Raw genomic sequence first — 21,369 nt, forward strand, 5'->3', positions numbered from 1 at the left:
AAAAAGAGAGAAGAAAAACCACACAAGCTGGCGAAGCGAGGGGCTCTATGCAAATCTGCAGTCTCCAAACAGCAAATCACTGAAGCTCGGATGCAATGCAGAGGACGAGCCTATGTAACGAGGGAGGCTGGTCTAGCTTCCCACAAAAATCGCCCTGCTTTGCCTTTCTCAAGCATTCTCCACACATCAAAGGGACACGTGTACCGCGATGCGGGGAACACCTAAAAGGCAACTCTCCCTCCTCTGCCAGGTGATCCCGCCGTCTGAATTACAACGGCAAATGGCACCCTTCCCCTACCCCTACGGTTTAGATGTAACCAGTGTCTTGAGAGCTCTTAAAAGAGAAAGAATTCGGCTCTTTTTATTGGACCAAACTTGTTCTGCCAGGTGTTCAAACCGAATCTGCGAAATATGGCTTGACACCATCTACTCAAGCATCAGTTTTGATGATCTGTTAATTACACATATTACTCATAACAAAGAGTCCTGGTTCCTACTACAATATCCTATTTCATATAAGGCAGTAGAAGTGCAGGGAGCCAAACTACACAAGGAGGAAAAGGAAGGAGTAAATCTGGCCATTGAGGAAGAGACAGAAAAAGAGAGAATAAGAGAGAGAAGGAGACAGCTGAGAACGGATGACAGAAGAAAGAAACAGTATGAATGAGACTGTGTCTTGGTCCAACATTTTAGGGTTCTTTAAGAACCCCCAAGATCTCTGTAAAAGCACAGCTATGAAGATCTTTTATATGGATGCAGTTCTGCTTTTCTATTATCATGTTTCACAAGGAAAATAACACCAACAAATCAGGAAATAAAAATTCCTTAATCTAGCACCCCTAAGGAAGAGAGGACATTATATTCTATTGGTGAAATGAAGAATCTTTAACCTGAAACCATGTGTCCTGGAAAAGACAACACACAACTGAGAGTAAAAATCTTAGCATGGCAAGTAGACTTAGCCATGACAACCACAGTCACTGGCAGCGGCTGCTGCTGCTGCTAAGTTGCTTCAGTCGTGTCTGACTCTGTGCGACCCCATAGAAGGCAGCCCATTAAGCTCCCCCGTCCCTGGGATTCTCCAGGCAAGAATACTGGAGTAGGTTGCCATTTCCTTCTCCAATGTGTGAAAGTGAAGTCGCTCAGTTGTGTCTGACTCTTATCGACCCCATGGACTGAAGCCTACCAGGCTCCTCTGTCCATGGGATTTTCCAGGCAAAAGCACTGGAGTGGGGTGCCATTGCCTTCCCTGCACTGACGGCTAGTAGACAAGATATGGAAGTATGATTAAAACAGTTCCCTGGTTTCTAAAAGAAGATAAAAACTATGGCATGACTAGTGGCTGGACTTTTTTGTGTGTTTATTCCTATTTAAAGACAAAGGAAAACAACTCTGAGTAAGCACTACCTCTCACAGGCTACTTACTGTCTATATAATCCCTTATGCCAACAAAATTATGTATTGAAAAAAGGAGTTCTAGAAGGATTTGATACAAATCATCCACTCACCCAATTGGTCATTTAGATGAATGGCACCCCACTCCAGTACTCTTGCCCGGAAAATCCCATGGACGGAGGAGCCTGGTGGGCTGCAGTCTGTGGGGTCGCTAAGAGTTGGACACAACTGAGCGACTTCACTTTCACTTTTCACTTTCATGCATTGGAGGAGGAAATGGCAACCCACTCCAGTGGTCTTGCCTGGAGAATCCCAGGGACGGGGGAGCCTGGTGAGCTGCTGTCTATGGGGTCACACAGAATCGGACACGACTGAAGCGACTTAGCAGCAGCAGCAGCACTGCTTCCTAGTTCATTCAGAGTCAATCCTGGGACTCTGGTGGTCACTATGTTACCGGTGTACAGGGACTACCTAATCAAATGTGTAGCATTCCAACACCTTACATCCTTGGCAAAAGTTTACTTTATTTTACTGAAAACATAATAGTTCAGTTCAGCTCATTTCAGTTGCTCAGTCGTGTCAGACTCTTTACAACCCCATGAACCGCAGCACACCAGACCCCCATGTTCATCACCAACTCCCAGAGTCCACCCAAACCCATGTCCATCGAGTCGGTGATGCCATCCAACTATCTCATCCTCTGTCATCCCCTTTTCCTCCTGCCCTCAATCTTTCCCAGCATCAGGGTCTTTTCAAATGAGTCAGCTCTTCACATCAGGTGGCCAAAGTATTGGAATTTCAGCTTCAACATCAGTCCTTCCAATGAACACCCAAGACTAATCTCCTTTAGGATGGACTGGTTGGATCTCCTTGCAGTCCAAGGCACTCTCAAGAGTCTTCTTCAACACCACAGTTCAAAAGCATCAATTCTTCAGCTTTCTTTATAGTCCAACTCTCACATCCATACATGACCACAGGAAAAACCATAGCCTAAATAGCTTAGTCAGGCTAGTGAAGGTGCTTTTATCTGTTTAAATACACCATGTCTCCCAACTTACCACAACTGCTTAAAGATCAAGAGAACCCAAATCCAGCACTTTCCACTGTGTCCTGTTCCCATCCTTATCCCCAATCCATTTTCTCTCATTTTGTTACTTTTTAGCATGTGGGTTTTAATTCACTAGATTGTAAATATCCATTTTTAAAACATCCAGTAAGCTTCAAAAGGAAAAATGAGGAGCACTAATTTAGGAGATGGGAAATCTGGGCTGCCTTCTTGGCACTGCCATTTAAAATACTGGTTATGTCACATTAGTAACCTAGCATCTCCCCAAGGCTCTGTGGCTTCCTTTATAAAACAGTCATGTCCCTGTCTTTCCTAACAATCCCACAGGGCAGGAAGGGTATAATGTAATATTTAACGAGAGAGGGCTTTAAAATATATCAAACACTCCACAGGGTACAGGCAGTATGTCTCTCGTTCTGTAGAGGTCTAACATATTGGAGCTGATGGGCCTACACCATTCATCTGGTTCCTTTCCATCTATAGATATGTAGAGCACTGCATGGTTCTCTGATAGCCTGGTTAAGCGTGATGATCTGTCCTTCCCTTCCTAACTAGATAGTAGATTCCTGAAGGGGAGAGGAGACAAACCTTCATTTGTACTCCCTCTAGTGCCCGGCATTTGTGAAATGAAAATGTATCTCTTAATGCATATAGTCAATTGTCATTATTTACAGAAATTATGGTCTAAAAAGTGACTATGAACACTGATTTAGGGAATACAAACCATTGCTCCTATGGGTTAGGTTCCTACAAGTCTCTGGTCACAGTATTTTCATCAACAGATTGATATATAACCTTATTTTATTGTTTTCTGTTTAAAGACATTTTCACTGAAAAAAAAAAATATATATAGTCAATTCATAACACTGAATTCAGAGCCAAGATCACTATAACTTAAGCCTGAATGAAGCTTCTCTAACCTACTTATTTTCTCCGTAAGACATATCATGGCTTTCTTGCGCTCAGGAACATTAAACAGCACTTCAACATTATGTTTAGGGACTGTTTTAAACAGCAAAATCACCAACAAAAAGAACAGAAATGTGAAAAATATGGTACTAAATAGACCACACAAAGGACATTTGTTTACAATATAAGCTGAAGGCAGAATGTTGCCTTGTTTGACCTCAACTGGGAAGGCGGGTGTTTAGGACTCACATGTTTTGCCTCTCTGTGCATGTCTGTTAAGGATCACCTTGGTGCCATGAGTACTGATTTGGGGTTATAAATTTTATTGCAGAGGTGAGGTCACACCTGTGAAAAACAGGAATTTACTTTCTTGAATTAACAAGAAGGAGGGGGTGAAATTTGGGAAATGATTTGTATAAATGAAAGAAAAAGGAATAGAGTAAGTGTAGAAGATTTTGATGAACCTTTCCAAGAGCACTCGATGAACAAAAGACTCCCCTGACTGTCTTACATTATCTCAGGTCTTGGGAGATGATGGTGGGGTTAGGGAAGGCATAGGCCAGGAATCTCAGTTTTACTGGAGTCTCAAGGGCTTAAGAGGAAATATTTATGACTGCCTTGAAAGAAGAAATTGTAGCTGTCTGGGGCACCTTTGCAATACTTAGGAGGTTCTGGGATGGATTCTGTGATACAGATGCTGCAATATTTGTTATAAATGACTGTAATTTGGTGGAACAAGGAGCAATTCTATCTAGAAAGTAGAGAAAAGTCTTCTGAGCAAACTCATGCCTAATGTGGATGAAGCAAATAAAGCTTGTGCTTACTCTTGATGTCTCTTCAGCGGGTCCATTCCTGAGGCTGGAAGTGTATTATTTAAAGAAACTGAGGTAGCGCTGACATATGTTCTCACGTGCGTAAACAACTGTTTGGAGGAGACAAAGTGCTTGGCTGCCCGTAATTTACTCTTAAATATTTCACCATGGACAACGTGATATAAATGTGTGTCAGTACTGTTCTATGTCTCAGGAGAATTGGTTGCTTTCACCAGGAATGCATGCTCTAATGTTTCAGCCAGAACCACAGAAGTCAGAGGGGGCTTCTAGAAGGCTTGAGTTATCATCGTCTCCAATCATGATATGGCTTTGCTCATTAATTGGAATATATGTTGGAAACAGGTTATCATTAATGACATAAATGGCTTGTCATTTTGTTAATGGAGGTTAAGAATGGATGTCTTTGGTGAAATCATTAACATTCAAGATAGGTGGACTGGCCAAAATTTTTATGAACATGCTTTGCTTCTATTTGAATAGACTATGCGGATCTAAGAGACCTTTCACCCTTTACTGTAAGAAATAGTGCCATAATACTAGTAATAATAAGAACTAACACATTTGTAACTGTCACAACTCTGAGAGATGTAAAAGAGTGAGATCATTTAGTCATCACAAAACGATATGAAACCAGTGCTCACTGATCCCTAACAAAACTTGATCGCCTAATTCTAATAGATGAGGATCTGAATGCTACCACTGAAATACTGCCATATTTGCTTCAAGAAATTCTACTTGCAAGACATTTTTGGGAGGTGGTGCTTAAAAGAATCAGGAGTTGGAAATTAATCAAGCCTCCATAACAGGCTATAAGATTTTGTACCTACTTAGTAATAAATGTCTGCTTCTGTAGCAAAAGTTGGTCTGCGTCTTAAATCCCCTAGGACCTGTGGGAATGCTTGGGAGACTGGTTCACCCTCCCCTGCCTCTGACTACCTTGCGTACCAAGATCTACCAAGAGAATCTAATATCTATAAATGGGAGGCTATTCTAGATTCATTCACAGCCAATGATTCACAGTGGACAAGAAGGCAGGTGATTTAGTGTGAAGAAATGGGAGATGGGATTGAAAGCTGAGGGGAGAAAAGAAAGAAAATAGATGAAGAAAGAGAAGAGCGTGTAGAAGGGGGAGTGTGCACAGAAATGGAAACGGACAGGTCACTTCAAACTATTTTTTCCTATTCCTAAAATCAACCCTTTTGCCTCAAGAAGTAGGATGGTTGTCAGGCAGACACTTTCCAGCTTTTTGTATTTTTCTTAACACTTAATTGGAAATGGTTACAGCTCAGTATTAAGCTTTTAAAATAGAAAAGTAGACACTAAAACAGCAGAGAGGAAGTATATTAAAACCCACAGGCAGCGCCAATCTTTTAAAAATTAAAAATGAGAGTGTCAGTCATGCATTTTGAAAGAAAGAGAGAACCCATGTATCCATCTACCTGCATTTCTGGGTGGGGACTGAGAAACAGTAAAGAGGGGGGACCGAGGAGAGGATGCTCTCTGTGAAGCTGGAATGACAAACCTCTGATCCTGTTACCTTTGTGGGTTATTGCAGATCCCTAAAGGTGTTCTGATAAAAAATCAGGGAAAGAGAGAAGAGACAAAGGAAAAAAAAAAAAAGGAAGGCAAGAAGGAGGGAGGGAGGAAGAAAGAGAATGAATGAAAGAGGGGGGGAAGGGAGGGAGGGAGGGAGGAAGGAAGGAGACATGCCAGGACTAAAAGCATCCCTGGAAATCTTGTAGTTCAATCTCTTCAGATGATAAAGTTGAGGTCCACAAAAGTAATAATGATACCAAAACTTCAGATATACTTATGATGTGTTTACTTATCTGGAAGTGCACCTTCATCTCCCACCACCCATAGTCTCATCATAGATGTAGATTGGTGAATTCAATCCATGTACCCACTACCTAGAACCTCCACACTGATATACCAAAGGAGGCAGAGTAGCGGGAACCCAACATGAGACAGCACGATGCCCAGTTTACTCAAAATAAATTAAAGCCTGCGGTTGGATTTGTGAAATATCAATTGATTTATTCAATCACAGTTAGTGGTGTTTAGGCCTGAAATATTTTATGTTCCCTATCTTTTCTCTTGCCCTTTTAAACTAAAACTTAATTTTGACATCTGACATAAAATTCATTGCCTAAGCACCAAGGCTGGGTCATAGACATTTCATTATCAACTGCCTCTTTAAGTGTTGTGGGCATTACTTTGGCAACAACCAATCATATACTTTCAATCATTAGCATCTTATATTGTTTGTATAGTTATTTAAATGAAGTTGTGTTGCTGACAAACTCTTCCCCAGGTTCATGCCCTCTGATGGGACTGCATTCATAGTGTAGAGGAAGAATATGTGGCTTGAGTGCCCAGACTGTGGGTTTGAATCTGAGTCTGTGATTATTATCCATCTGACACTGGGTTTAATGGACCCTTACCCCCATTTCCTTGTCTGTAAAATGATTATAACACTGTGTAATGAAATAGAACAGCCTCTAAAATATATTAAGCACTAAATATAAGTTACTGTCACTTACTCACTGTGCATATTTTAGGTAGTTATTAAAGACATACCAATAATGAGCTGTAACAGGATTTTTACTTTTGCCCAATTTCAGACTCTTCCCCCTCAGTCAAGTTCAGCCACCTCCATGATTCTGTTTCTCGAAAACTGTGATGCTCAAACTTCAGTGTGTCTGAGAATCACTAGAACGGCTTATTAAATCATAGATTGCTTTGCTTTTGATTCCCTTGATCTGTACAGTGGCCTGATAATTTGCATTTTTAACAAGTTCCCAGGTAATGCTCATACTGCTGGCCCAGGGGAATTAGATTTTCAGAACCACTGCTCTGTCTGAATGTCAAAGTCTTTAACATGGGTTTTATTAACCAACACCGGGGGGGGCTTTCTAATTAAGCTCCTTACCAATAACTTTGCCTCTCTGGCTGTGTACTCTAAACATAGACAGCAGTGCTGTTCCCAGATCTTTAAAGCATTCTTTAAAGACTTCAAGATGTCTACCTTATAAACCTAGATGTTCTCATTTCACACCATGTAACTATAAATTCCTTTCATTCTACTTAGAAAAAACTATTTTCTTTTCTCTCTCATCTTTTGAATTTGAGCTCACTGACTGCATGACATTACACTCTGAATCTGACTTTACTAACTTATGCAGGTGAGAATGCTTGTTTCCATATAAAACCTAATCATCCAAATAGTCAGGTACCGTTTAAAAAAGAAAAAAAAAAAAAAGTAGTCCCTTTCAGGTCCTGGCATTTCAAGTTTTCAGTCTGACCAGCATCAACTACGGGAGAGATCAATGACAAAAACTGACAACCCAGGAGCTGTCACCTGCATCAGCGGTGGCACAGTCTGTCACATACATGCATCGCTGCAGAAGAAAGCAACACGGCATTATAGAGAATGGAACTAGAGTTGAAGGACAACTATAAGGCAAGTGAGGGTGATATAAAAACTGAGATGTAATTTGCAAATTTCTTAGTAAATAGAGATATTCAAATCTAGAACCAGACATCATACCCATGCCATGAGTTTAATTTCCTGAACGCTGGAGTACTTGGAGCATAAACCAATCTGATGTATCTTTATGGATATATGTTCTGGAGCATATGTTGCCATCTGAATTCACTAAAAATAATTTAATCATGCAATTTGAACTGAATCTCTAAATAGGTTTGTCTGGGATCTATAATCTAATCACCATCCAATTCAGGACAAATAGATTACACACTTTGTAAGAGTGATATTGTGAAGTTAGCACTACAGTTAGTTAGTGCGATTATCCCGCTACAAAGATTGCTGTTCCAGGTAATTCAAAGTTCTTTACCATGGCATATTAAGCCCTTCAAAATTTGCCTCCATCCTGCCTCTGCCTTATTTTTATCTCAACTTCTGCCACTTTCCCTGCAAACATCCTAGGCTCCCGCCACATGACCTTCTCTTCCCTAAACACACTATATTTTTTCACTTTTGCCACTGCCCATGCAATTCTGTTAAAAGATTATCTTTTCTCCTTCCTATGTCTCTTTAATAGCTCATTTATTCTTCTATAAAATTGTTGGAAATTTTTCTAAACTCTGTCAGTTAGTTGCTAAACTCCCTCAAGTATAGACTATCAGAAATACCTAAAAAAAAAAAAAAAATACCTGAAGTATGTAACAGTATATTTATACTATCATTGTGCTGAATGAATGGAATATCAAAATAACAGATTAAATGTATCTCTGTATGTAGGAGTTTAAAAAACTCCTTATAAACCAAAAAACAAAAGAAATGAAACAAACCCTCTTCAATTTATCCTTGCAGGCTTTTGATGAGCTCGTTCATTGCCTAAGATATGTAAGAAATTTAGGTTAAACTTCAGTTTGAATGATAAATTGGTTATGAAGAATAATGGAATTCATTATCATTTTCCTATTCATGTTGTATACAGATGTCTGTCTTTCCTCTTCTATGTAAAAGGAAAATCAAATAGCACCAAGCAAAGTTGCTTGCTGCCAAGTTGAACTGCCAAGGAAACATTTATAGCCAACTTATAAATCCTTGAAAATAGGGCTTTATAATGGAAATACTGGCAGCATTTTAACTATAACCATTCAAATAATATCACTATAGCAGAACTTATAATCCAATATACCTGTTCTGGGATGGATGAGAGACTTAGCTATAGGTTTTGGGAAAATTTCCAGTGGCTCAATTCAGATTGAATGATCATTCCATTTGAATCTCTTAGGATATTTATATTTATTTCCAAATGTGTAGTATATATTCCAAAATATTTATTCTTAAAATATAGAATACATTTTTTGATACTTGCATAAAAATATATGACCTCTGAGAGGCATTTCCAAAAATCATTAATCAGTTTTTTTTTTTTCAACTGTCTTCTTTTTCTTTCACGAAAGAATTACTTTCCTCAGCTTTTCTCTGTTCTGTTGCTGAGATGATTCCCCCAGAGACGTGTGTTTATCTTGACAGGTGTTAGTAGATCTGTGGACCTCTGTGGAATTGTTCCTAGTTGTGTTGAGGTACAGTAGAAAACACTACGTCTGCAAACTAATGAACTTACCTTATTGCATTCTAAATAAAATAAACCACCCAGCGAGTGGAATTAATCTACTAATGTCTTCCTAATGAAGCTTTCATTAGGCATATGGTGTCATCTTCAATATTTAATACATGATAGGTATTAAAACAAAGCATATCTGGTAATTTTTTAAATGCATACATGATGACTGCCTTGTATATTATTTTCAAATGAACTAGTTCACCCTCAGATTGCTTTAGGCACCTAATCAAAGAGATACAAGAAACATTTCTAGACTTGAGTGAATGTTTCACATCCAAATGGAAAGAAGAATTGTCTTATCTACCATCACCCTTAAATAATTAAAACTAGATTTGCTGTTCTAATTTTTAAGAATGGAGCTATATAATAGTGTGCAATTTTCTGTGCAATGTAAAATGCCACTCATTAATGAAATTTAGGAGCCAGATATTGAGAATGGAATGGTGTTAGTCCAATTCACAGTGGTTTGCTTTAAAATAATGCTACTTCCTAGCATAGCAAACAGCAGATTAAATTCTGATTGAACACTTCAATGGTCAATGGAAGATCAGCTGCTAACATAATCTGTATCCTTTCTTATTGGCAAGAAAAAAAAAAAGCAAAGTATAATGCAGAAATACCTGCCTACTTCAGAAATTCATCAGTTTGGGATCATGTGCTATCTTATTCCATCTAACAATTATAGTACCATGTAGACAAGCCACAGAGAAGTCACATCCTCATTGCTGTACTAAGCCAAATTCTTAATTTCTCATTTCAGGTTGCCATATAATATTATCTCCTATCTTGGAACAGTAATCATGGTTGTCCAAATGAGACTTGAAGATCTTATCAGTCATGCATTTTACTATTATTATTAAAATTTACTCATTTAAATGATTCTTTACTGCCAGGCCTTTCAGAGGCTAGAAAACAGACACAGTAAAAGAGTAAAGGTGGGTCTTTTTTCCTTCAGCAGTAGGAGCCAGAAACAGTATGAAAGCAACAGGTCATGAAGAAAGGCAGTTTCCTACTTGAGGGATTAGACAGTACCCTCTTTTGTACTGTTCAATCACGGTTTTGGTTATTTTTTCAAGTGATACTGATTTTTTTTCAATTTACATAGTCTCTAGAGAAACTGCAAGAGATCCCCAAACACAAACCATCTCAGGCAATCAATAAAACAGATTTTAAAAAGCCCTCATTTGTATTTACTGGAGAAGGCAATGGCACCCCACTCCAGTACTCTTGCCTGGAAAAACCCATGGACAGAGGAGCCTGGTAGGGTGCAGTCCATGGGGTTGTGAAGAGTTGGACATGACTGAGTGACTTCACTTTCACTTTTCACTTTCATGCACTGGAGAAGGAAATGGCAACCCATTCTAGTGTTCTTGCCTGGAGCATCCCAGGGACGGGGGAGCCTGGTGGGCTGCCGTCTATGGGGTCGCACAGAGTTGGACACAACTGAAGTAGCAGTAGCAGCATTTATATTTACAGCCTTGAGCAAACCTTCACACAGCATATAAAATAATAATAACAATAAACTAAACCACAACACAAGCTAAAGATAATTAGTTTGACAAGGAAGACTTTGAACTGATACGTGAGGCTTTTTTCTTTTATTCTTTAGGGAAAATACAGGTGATTTTTATTTTGAAGCAGCTCACATTTGCTAGCATTACAAAATTGAAAACTATGTAAGTTTCAGCAAATGTTTGCTGTCCTTTTTGGATTCACAACAATAATGACTGCCATCAGTCAGTATTGCATTCAGATTTGAGAACATTTGAAGCATAAAACTGTGCTCTTGAATATCATGTGAAAATCTTAATCACTTTAAAATGCTTTTACATTCAAGGAGGAGTAGGGCATAGTCTTAATAGAGGCAAACAACAGTTATATGTATAAAATGGGAAGTAAAATCATGAGGTTGTTTTCACAGCCCATTTTTTTTTTTTTAAGGTTTATTGCTTATGAGTCATGTTTAAGGAAGCTGCACTTTTTCTATGCTGGACTGTTATATCAGATAATTAAAAACAGAAATTTCCTGTAGCTAAATAGTAGGGTTGTGACAAATCCTTATTACTTATCTCAACATATTCCTCAGTTACCCAGTTTGCCTAGAATCCTACATTTCATACTATTAACAGACACCTGAGGTATGGTGGATGATTAGTAAACAAAGCTCTAACTTTTATTTTAATCATTCTTTTTTACCACTTTGTCAAAATAGTGATGCTAAGGCAGTTTTGATCTCAATAGCCTATAGAGACATTAAAAGCAAGAGAACAAGTATATTAACATAGATATTTCTTATTTTATATATAACTTGAGTGATATTTTCTAACTTGGTGGAATCATCTACTGTATAAACTTGGGAATTATTTGTGAAAATTAAAGGGAATAGGGAACTATACACAGAAATCAAATTAGAAGAGTACAGATCTACACTCCAATAGGATAAAATTTGACTGTTAGAATTATACAGTCTTAGAAGAAGTTTGAAGTTGTCCAGTGTGGCTGAGATAAGCAGAATTAGGAGCAATAAATGATATTATTTTTACCCAGTAATAGATTAAAAACAGGTTAGTTGGGCAAATGAAGTTTGAATCCACTGGGTTTCCAAAACTGGGAATTAAAGGAAAAAATCAAGAGTTGGATTACTATCAAGGAATAGAAAATAGGTTACAATTTTCCAGATTAAAAAAAATGGCACAAAAATACTCTAATAAGACTCAGATCTGGTTCTAAAGAACCCAACAGTTTCTTATGACTTACTGGGTAGTGTCTATATAGGAATACCAAGATTCATTTTAAAATTCAGTGACTTTAGTCCCTATAGTTTTTAGGGGCAGCGCAGTCCTTGGATCATAGATCAAGCTTAGAAAGGCAGTTGTATCAGATACTTCTAATTTGTACTCATTATCTATTCTGCCATCTTTCTGGCAAATTGAATGACCTGTATTTTGGGAGTAGGGAGGAATAAAGTACATGGAACAGCAATATGTCCCATTAAGAAACTTGCTTTCCCAAACTTCCCGACAGTCAGAGTGTCCTTGTGACCCCGTTAATCTTGCGGGAATATAAATGGAAGTTCTTGGGAAAGGTTTTCTACAAAGACAGACTTGGACAGCATGTCCTTTCATTCTTTGTGCCACAAAATCTTATTCCTTTTGTCCAAAATGCAGAATCACTGCTATGAAAGATACCCATTCTGAGACCATGAGGTCAAAATCATATTCTAAGGATGGAGAAGTAAGAAGGAGTCTAAATCCTTGACATTATTTTACTGGAGTTATACTAGCCCTACCTCACCTACTTCTGAGCTTCTTATTAAATACGAAAACTAAATGATCTTCTGTTTAAATCAGTGTAAGTCAGGTTATCAGTTTGGGGAAGTAAATATATCCCTAATATATAACTAATTTCTGGTAAGGATGATTATTTAGGTGAGTTGGTTAGCTACATTGGACTCAGGGTGACATTTATTCTTAAGGAAAGTCAATAACATACTGTCCAGAACTGTGATTTTAATGGGTCAGGATATGCTTTGGATTCCTCCAGAACCACATGCATTTTAGAAAGGTAGTTGCTTTAATACAGGGGCCTATTAGAGATAATAATTGAGAAATAAGGCTATCTAAGGCCCTTGAACAAGAAGAAAATTACTTTGAGTAAAGAATGTTTGGGGCCTGAAGGGAAGTGTTCTCTCTTTGTCATTCCCAAGCATGCCAGGGAAAAGAAAGAGAACATTCTATTTTCTAGAAATAAGGAACTAGAACCTGCCAAAGACATATTCTCAATCAGGAAGTCTCTGAAGTGGGGTTATTAGTAATAAACTCATCTTCCCAATCAGTATACATAAATGTGAGTAGGTGCAGCTGATATACATTTATTTTTCCATTTATTCCTTAAAGAATCAAATAATTTATTGATTGAACAAATATTTACTGAGTACCTGCTCTATAGCATGATGTGTACCAGGCCCTGATCTCATCCAGAAAGAAACAATTTGGGGTTTGGTTCTAGTTGAAGAAAGGAGGCTTTGAGCTTATTGCCTCCTTATCTTGAACTGGGCTCATCCCCATCCTCTCTTGAAGTTCATAAAAGGCTAATATGTACCTTGACTTATAGAAACCGCCCTGTAGATAGGATTGTATTGGAACTGAATGAGTCTTACTTCAGTTAATATAGTTTCATACTCAAAGGGTTTCAAAGCAGTTCAGACATGCTTATTGACCAGGTGCTTACCACCTATTTGGCAAATGCTGTTTATAAAGTTTTCAAGAAACAAATATTGATCCAAACAACTCCCTTGCATTTAATATTCTATCATTGTAGAAGGCTACTATTAACTTTGATGTACACATGCAATTACCTGTCTGACTAAAGAGTTTCAATTGCCCTAACTCTTGGGCACCACACCATGATTAAATGCATAGAAGCAACAAGTTGTTAACTTGGGCAGCCAGAAAACCACTGTGGCATAAGATCAATAGTTATATCACCTACTAAAGAATGTCTTTGTCATTGTTTTCTACAGTCCTCGAAGTCCTAGATAAGAATTTACAGCTGGGTTTTGTTCTTCTTCTGTGTATATATTATTTATGCAAATAAAAATTAAATTTATCTAGGAAGAGTCGAGATGGTCCATAGAGGAGTGAAGATTGTTTTAATTATTGTAGAGCTCACAAAATACATTTCAACTGGCAGGGCATCCTCTTCAACAGACTACCATATGCTTCAGAGAAGGGAAAATTAGCATGCATAAATGTAAAATCTTGCATGTGGCTTTAAGAAAAATCAGTAGCACAAGCACAGGATGAGGGAAACCTGATTCTGTAGTTCTTAGTTTAAAAAAGTACCACGAGATTTTCACTGAACAAAAAAGTAATCATAGACAACAGTTTGATGCAACTGTTATAAAAAACAGCATGAATTTAACTGAAGGATGTAGTTCTTTTTTCCCACACTTTACATAAAACACATATGGAATATGGTTTGACATGCTGAGTTCCTTATTTTAAAAGATACATTGACAAAAGGAATGACCAGATGCTCAGAAAAGCCATGAAAATGAAGTGAAAGTGTTAGTCTCTCAGTCATGTCCGACTCTTTGCAACTCCATGGACTTTAGCCAGGTTCCTCTGTGCATGGGATTTTCCAGGCAGGAATAATGGAGTGGGTAGCCATTCCCTTCTCCAGGGGTCTTCCTGACCCAGGGATTGAACCTGGGTTTCCTGCATTGCAGGTAGATTCTTTACCATCTGATAGGTATGCTTCACTGACTTTGCAGCTAGAGAAAGAGCCACTAGATGGAAACAGATTAACAAAGAAGCAGATTATAGCACAAAGATAAATGAAGATTTCAGAAAGTGGGGATTTGGGATTAATCTGCATTTCCACAAGGTAATTTCTGATATGTTCCCCTGTCCTGAGATCTTACCTGTGGACATGTCCTTACAGAAATAATGGAACTTGAGAGAAATAATAAAGTGAGCTTTAGGTCTAATTGTCAACCAAGGAAACTGAAAGCAGGATCCTATGCAAGAGTTGTCAAGAAGAAGCACAAAGGCTACCCTCTGATGTATATACTGCTGCGCCCTCATTAGGCAAGTACCGCATCTCCAAGTACCTTCCTGGGGAGCCAGGTAATGATCCAGAGGAAAGTAGACATAATTATTATTTTATGTATCTTCAATCATATGTCCCTAGTTCCAGGAAATGTACTCCATGTTCTTTAGGAAGGGGTGCAGGAGGGAAGTACCATAATACACATAAGAAAAAATAATTCTAACGCTAAGAAGCTGAGAATGCATAGCCACCAGTTTGGAAGCCTAAAAATAAATAGTCTAAAATAGGAGAAGAGAGGAGACCTCAATGGAGAATATAGAAGGGCAAGGTCAAAATGATCTGAGAAAAAGGTGGATGGTGAAGTAATTATGGTAACTGCAAACACAAGAAAAAGGGCACGTGTGAAATAAACCAAACAAACACATATTACCTTACTATATTATGTGTCTTCTATGAAATTTTCACTGGACTCTGTTGAAATTAGACTGTACTGCAAACTATCAACTTCTGACTAAGTGTCATAACAATGCACACTCTATTTGATCATAAGCATTTAGGGTTTTATCAGTGTTCAATTAAACTCAAATTCTTATCTTTCCATAGCAGATCACCTGGGTAGATGTTATAGGAGGTTAAACAAATTCTACAATCTCAAATACATAGGCTCAAATAAATTTAATAGCATGATGTTACTTGTCTTCCATATTCTGGTAGAACTGATACACAGCTGCCTTACATATGCTTAATCTGAAAAAAGTAGCCAGTTTTTGATGTTCTTGTGATTTCTGATTATAACTCCCCTCTACAACATTTTCTGTGGCTTCAAACACTCACATGGCTTAGGCAGACTGGCATTTCTATTGGAGGTGATACTGAAATAACCACTGACCCACAACTCCCACAGGTTGCTACTAGAAGTGCTGGCCAGTATATCTTCCTACTTATTTCGGTGAGCTCTGATGTAAGAACTAAACACATTAGAGAATGCAGATAAAAGGCCAAAAGAAAGGTATTAAAAGAATGATGGCCATGGCCAACAGGCAAAGCTAAACATACTCTTGATAAAAGGTATTTATTCTATTTATTGAAGACTCTCCTCAGTTTCTACTTCTTCCACTATTTCAGCCATGATTTATCACGACCTTAGCCACTGTGTAGCTCTTCTTCTCTGTGTGCACAGACTATCTCTCCAGCTAGACTCTAGCTTCATCAGGGTAGGGTCTATGTCTTATGTTTTTCTGGTTCTCCATTTCATAAAACAGGTCTCCATTCAAAATACAGTCAGCCAACTACTCACAAAACTTTCCTGTGAAACCATGATTTAAAGTTGTACTTCACCCTGGACTTACTGAATTGCTGAGGTTTTGCTCAGGAGTCTGCATTCGTAACAGATGACTGGACACTAGTGTCACAAATATTTGCCAGCCTAAAGCCTTGCATACAGCAGGTGCTTATAAATGTCTGGCACTCCTGTTAAGATATTGCTTCTTGGCATGTCCATCCATATGTGTTTTTGAGAAACAAAGAAACAATGATTTCCTCAGTGTGTCTTCTGTCAGCCACCAGATAGTAAATGCCTTGAGGGTTGATGTCTTGCCCAGATGGTCCTTTGTATCTTCTTTAAATTTTTTTTTTCTATAAAACTAGGCACTTCCTAGAGTGCACCATAAATAATTGTTTATGATAAGAAGGAAAAAGACAACAGTGAAGGAAGAGGAACATGGAAAAAGAGTTGGGAGGGAAAGAAGGAGGGTTATTCCAAAAACTCCTTTACTTGGATGAACTGGAATTCAAAAGTGCGAATGAATTTTCTACTTACATTTTTTCTAATTAATTCCTGTGTTCAACACTTGACTTACTAACACTGAGAATTATCCCCTATGATTTTTTTTGAGATTACTAAAGGCAGTCCTCCTGTGATAAAACATAATGGAAATAATATGAAAAATAATGTATATACATGTATAACTGAGTCACTTTTAAAGCAGTAATTAACACAACACTGTAATTTAACTATACTTCAATAAAAAAAAAAAAGACAGTCTTTTTCTGGATTGAAGATAGACCGTACTATGAAGGGCTAACATAGAACAAACCTGTACTATAATAGCAAGGAAATGCTGGTCTCTATTTCTCCTCCTAAAATTGATTTAGTGGAAATAATTTTCATTTCTATATGTACATAAAGGTTTGCATATGTATGTATGTATAATTATTTCATAAGGATAAACTCAGCAATGATCTGTGCCAATTATGGGCAGTGTTAATGAGCTATAAGATGGACTCACCCAGTCACCCATGATTTCCAATTGTCTTTTATTGCAAAAGACACTCCTCATCTTTCACTCGGGTCTAACTCCCACACACACCTTCTGTGCCCTTGTTTTATTATCATAACTAGACAAAAGATAAAATTGGAAATCAAGATTTGAGAACAAGTTTTTGTCCAAACCAAAAGGGACGAGGCTTTATTGCTTCTAATCTCTAGGATTCAATTTTTCAAGTGGTGGGAAGACCCCTGCTTTCCATTTCCATTTCCATTTTTTCCTACTGAGGATGAGTCTTATACTCAAGAATTGCTTTCTAACAGAACATCAAATATGTGTGTGTGTGTGTGTAAGAATGTAAAGATCTATCTACGTGAAAGATCTCTATTCACTACACCTTAATTACGAAGATTCTGTGGCCTACATGGGTTAAGCGATTCACTCAGAATTGCAAAGTTAATTAAATTACTGATCAGATTCTTTTCCTGGGATGTATGAATAAGCTTCAAGGGGACCAAGAATCTTCAAACTTGTATGCAAATTGCTTGTGTGCATCTGTGCATTTTTGTGGAGACAGGATCCATAATTTTATCAGACTCTCAAAATGTTCCTCAATATAGTTGGGAGAGTTATTGCTAGACCTGTAATTTATAAAATATTTTTATAACTAAAGAAGAATAGAGTTGAAGGTCATGAAACCCAAACTTCCAGTTAATATTATCCTTAGGTAATATTTCTGGTAGAGAGCATGCAACAACCTCTGTCTAGTATATTCAGATAACTAATAGCTTATGACTATTCATGCTACCAGGGTTCAAAGCTGTAATAATTAGAAAGGGATTAATTTCTCTGTATATTTCCTATTCTATATTTTCTCACAAAGGGCCAAGTACAGCCTTTCAAGCCACAAAAATAAAGCCATTTTGCTTATTCAGAAATATTTGATGATGATGGTTATATTCCTAAGAATCCATGCTTCTCTGATCAAAACAGCCCCAAAATTGCCATTCTAGACTCACACACATTTAAAGCTGGAAAGACTGTATTTCAGTTTGTCAATATTCTTTAACAAACATACAATCAAATTCTAAAAATGATGCCCCACTTGTGACCTGGTTAGTCCATGATTAGACTGTCCCTGGTGGGTATTTTGCACCCCCTATTTTTTTTTGGTGGCGGAGGATCATAATATTTTACTATCTAACTGGGAGGATTGGGGTTAATGACTTTTTCAGAAGTTTCCCACCTGAAAGGCAACAGAGCAACAGGCATGAAGTTGGGCCATTCATACCAACTCTAGGCAGTTGCAGTTCCAGATTTAACAATAATGAGGTTAACATAAATAAAATATTTGAAATTAACAAAAGAGAAACAGTATATATTCTTTTTTATGTGAAAAATCTTGCATTTTTTCCACAGGTTGAGTCAGAAACAAAGAATGGAACACCTCAGATTTATAAAATCTGAGCAAGGATGACTTAGAATATAGTTTTTCTATTTCAAATGTCAGAAAAAGTATTGTCAGGTTTACTTGATATAAAAGTTCCAGGACTTCCCTGGAGGTCCAGTGGTTAGGACTCCATGATTCTAATACAAGAGGGCATGTTTTTGGTCCCTGATGGGGGAACTAAGATCCCACAAGCTGTGTGGCATGGCCAATAAATAAATAAATATAATAGAAGTTCCACAAACCACTTCCTTGCAATGTATACTCACAGCCCAAACTTCAATAATATAGCAACAATCATGCAAATAATTTAAACCTAGAAAATGGACAAAATGAAAAAGTCGGTCTCTTTCCCTATTCCAATATTGATTTTCTACATCAACATTCCCCTAAGACTGTTAATCTGAACACTAAACCTAACAAATGTTCAGTGAAGATAAAAGACTGACAGCTAAATACATTTCAAAAACATCCCCTACCACATCTGCTTGTTGCTGATCCCCACTGCAAGTTACGCATTTCAGGTTTCAAGACCTTCCCCTTTTAAAAACACCTATTAACATCCCACAGCACCAAGGTTGCCCAAAACACACTTTGAGAATGACTGTACCACAGTGATCCAATTGACCACATTTCTATAGATCTTCACTCTGTTTTAAGTGAGTGCATACTCTTGGGTAGTAAGTAAGAATTGTGAGTACACATTCTCCTTTATGATAGACACTCTGAACCTAGGACCTGATAAGCCACAGCATATCCTATGGAAGAGCTGAAGTGAAGTGAAAATCCCTCAGCTGTGTTCAACTCTTGTGATCCCATGAACTGTAGCCTCCTCTGTCTATGGAATTCTCCAGGCCAGCATACTGGAGTTGGTAGCCGATCCCTTCTCCAGCAGATCTTCCCAATGCAGGAATTGAACTGGGCTCTCCTGCACTGCAGGGGGATTCTTCACCAGCTCAGCTACCAGGGAAGCCCATGAGAGAGATCAGTTCAGTTCGGTCTCTCAGTTGTGTCCAACTCTTTGCAACCCCGTGGACTGCAGCATGCCAGAACTCCCTGTCCATCACCATTAACAATCAACTCATGTCCATTGAGTCCGTGATGTCATCCAACCATCTCATCCTCTGTCATCCCCTTCTCCTCCCACCCTCAATCTTTCCCAGCATCAGGGTCTTTTTTAGTAAGTCAGTTCCTCACATCAGGTGGCCAAAGGATTGGAGCTTCAGCTTCAGCATCAGCCTTCCAATGAATATTCCAGACTGATTTCCTTTAGGATAGACTAGTTGGATCTCCTTGCAGTACAAGGGACTCTCAAGAGTCTTCTCCAACACCACAGTTCAAAGGATGAATTCTTTCACTCAGCTTTCTTCATACATGCTTTCTTCTTTCTTCATTTGCATCCATACATGACTACTGGAAAAACCACAGCCTTGACTAGATGGAACTTTGTTGGCAAAGTAATGTCTCTGATTTTTAATATGCTATCTAGGTTGGTCACAGCTTTTCTTCCAAGGAGCAAGCATCTTTTAATTTCATGGCTGCAGTCACCATCTACAGTGATTTCAGAGCCCCCCAAAATAAAGGCTGTCACTGTTTCCATTGTTTCCCCATCTATTTGCCCAAATGAAGTGATGGGACCGAATGCCATGGATGAATGCCATGATCTTCGTTTTCTGAATGTTGAGCTTTAAGCCAACTTTTTCACTCTCCTCTTTCACTTTCATCAAGAGGCTCTTTAGTTCTTCTTCACTTTCTGCCATAAGGGTGGTGTCATCTGCATATCTGAGGTTATTGATATTTCTCCCAGAAATCTTGATTAAAGCTTGTGCTTCATCCAGCCTGGCAGTTCTCATGATGTACTCTGCATATAAGTTAAATAAGCAAGGTGACAATATACAGCCTTGATGTACTCCTTTCCCAATTTGGAACCAGTCTGTTGTACCATGTCCAGTTCTAACTGTTGCTTCTTGACCTACATACAGATTTCTCAGGAGGCAGGTCAGGTGGCCTGGTATTCCCATGTCTTGAAGAATTTTCCACAGTTTGTTGTGATCCACAAAGTCAAAGGCTTTGGTGTAGTCAATAAAGCAGAAATAGATGTTTTTCTTGAACTCTCTTGCTTTTTTGATGATCCAACAAATGTTGGCAATTTGATCTCTGGTTCCTCTGCCTTTTCTAACTCCACTTTGAACATCTGGAAGTTCATTGTTCACATACTGTTGAAGCCTGGCTTGGAGAATTGTGAGCATTACCTTTCTAGTGTGTGAAATCAGTGCAATTGTGTGGTAGTTTGAGCGTTCTTTGGCTTTGACCTTCTTTGGGATTGGAATAAAAACTAACCTTTTCCAGTCCTGTGACCACTGCTGAGTTTTCCAAATTTGCTGGAGGAGTTAGGGTAGGTCAAAGTTTTTTTTTTTCCTCAGGCCTAAGTAAATGAAAGCTCTAAGTTTAGGTTGGAAATTCTTAATATTCCTTTTCTACTCCTGGCAATTGATGGCTAAGTAAACTCATTCCTTTCCAGTCCCCATATTCTTACTTGCAGAAAGATCTATGAATGACAGTGATAAAGATTCAGATTTGTGTGAGAGATTTCACTTTGGCTTCAAGTCCATGTTGGGTGTTTCAATTATTTCTTCTAGAGAGTTCTATATGAAAAGAATTTAGGCATGCATTTTGTGTTGTTCTTGAGAATCCTGGGGAGATAGGAATCCTGGAAGAATAGTACTCAAGACATTTCTAGGTCATAGCTGTAATGTCATCAGCAAAATAGCACCAAAGTTATTGTGGTCATAGTTTTTCT

General features: G+C 38.2%; 1 protein-coding gene across 14 annotated transcripts in view; it reads right to left on the reverse strand.

Annotated features, from left to right (window-relative positions):
- Nucleotides 1-21,369, reverse strand: part of NRXN1 (neurexin 1) — a 1,228,156-nt gene that overhangs the window by 472,959 nt on the left and 733,828 nt on the right. The gene's annotated exons all lie outside the window — the stretch shown is intronic.

The sequence above is a fragment of the Bison bison genome, unplaced genomic scaffold (genome assembly GCF_000754665.1).
Source record: "Bison bison bison isolate TAMUID 2011002044 unplaced genomic scaffold, Bison_UMD1.0 scf7180017864370, whole genome shotgun sequence".
NCBI lineage: Eukaryota > Metazoa > Chordata > Mammalia > Artiodactyla > Bovidae > Bison > Bison bison.